The following is a 1,681-nucleotide window of genomic DNA, read 5'->3' as shown; positions in this document are numbered from 1 at the left end:
CTTTCGTTTAAACCGGAATGACATCATTTATATAAGAACAGATCGACGGGCGCTTAGGGAAAAAAGAGAAAAGGCGTTAAAATTAATATCTAGCAATGAAACTGGTCAAAACCCCCAGTTTTTTTAACGAGCCTTACTTGCTAGTTAATTCTTTAAATTTGTGTATGTTATTGTTATGACTATTTTGGTATTTTTGGTGTTTTGTCTTAACTAGGGATATCCTATTATTCATTCCAGTTTCTTGAAAACGAACAGTGTTGAACGCTCGATTATTGAATAATACAAAAAATATGTCAAACTTTTATCTATCTGATTAAAAAGGGTGTCTTCTAGCTATTCCAACATTTTGAAATTACATATTCTACCTATTCCAACATGCAGAGAACAATAGATGTTGTTATAGCCTAATATGTTGTTACAATAATTAGTAATTAATTAGTTTTACAGGTAAAATTTACCTGAGAATTAAATATGAAAAATTATTGTTTATAAATTTTCCTACAAAATAAATTTTGAGTGAAAACGAATTAAATTCTAATAATATAAGAAAATGAGCAACAACACTCCTCTTCACCCGACAACCATGTTTGTAGACTACGAAACAGCAGTATACAATGCCGCCTACGCAGTATTCCCTGGCATCAACATCAAAGGTTGTTTCTTCCACTACACCCAGTGTATATGGAGAAATGCACAGAAACATGGCCTTCATACTGCATACAAAGATGATGAGTATGTCCACCAACTAGTTCGTAGAGCAGCTGTACTACCACTACTACCACCAAACACTGTTGAAGACGTATGGTTTAATGCACTTGAGGACATCAACGATGCCGACACCAACACTGACACTTTAGGTTTCACCGACTACGTCACCAGCTACTGGGTTGAAGGCCATCGCAACCTCTGGAACCACTACGCCACAGAGGGACCCAGAACTACAAATCACCTTGAAGGTTGGCATGGGAAGTTGAAGAAACTTGTAAAATCACCACACCCGAACATTTTCAACATGATTCGACTACTCAAACAAGAAGAAGCAATACACGCATTGACTCTAATACAGTATTCAGCTGGTGGTAAACGAGTACCTAAGAAAAAAAAAATACAGAGAGATAGACAACAGACTCGCCAACCTGAAAACCAGACTTCAAAACCAGGAACTCACACCAGTCCAGTATGCTGATGCCGCATCTTACTTGTTACACATTGACTGAAATTTACTATGTTTTATTTGTGTTTCAACAGTATATTTGTGCTTTTTGTCTTGAATTAACTTTTGCAATATTGCAGTATGATTTTAGTAATTTGTTTATATTTGTGCTTCTTTCTGATCAAAGAATTTTGTTAGTGCTAAATAATTTAGTTGTTCAATATGTTGTTTATATATAATCAAATGTACAAAATAAAAAAATGAATTTATTTAGTTTTAATTTCTTTTTCTCATGTTCAAATCATTTATTCCATGAAGATACCAGGAGGCATGATTCAGACAAAGTCATCACAAATATAACAGAATACAACAATACAATAGCAGACAAAATCAGTTTTTATAGCACAGTTTCCCAATAAACATTAAAAAAATCAAAAGTAACTGTATTGAAGAAAGCAAAGGATACATTTACAAAACATATTAATTCCGACATTCTTACAAAAAATGACCTTTTTACCTGTAATCAAC

The 1,681-nt window shown here is 33.6% G+C and overlaps 1 pseudogene; it reads left to right on the top strand.

The window, feature by feature from the left end:
* Positions 1–583: 583 nt before the first annotated feature.
* Positions 584–1,404, top strand: LOC148620296 (uncharacterized; annotated as a pseudogene).
* The last annotated feature ends 277 nt before the right edge of the window (positions 1,405–1,681 follow it).

Source organism: Perna viridis, chromosome 4 (assembly GCF_037379345.1).
Source record: "Perna viridis isolate PV_CMFRI_1.1 ecotype Kerala chromosome 4, ASM3737934v1, whole genome shotgun sequence".
Taxonomy (NCBI): domain Eukaryota; kingdom Metazoa; phylum Mollusca; class Bivalvia; order Mytilida; family Mytilidae; genus Perna; species Perna viridis.
The sequence above is the reverse complement of the archived record's forward strand: the minus strand, read 5'-3'. Positions and strand labels throughout refer to the sequence as shown.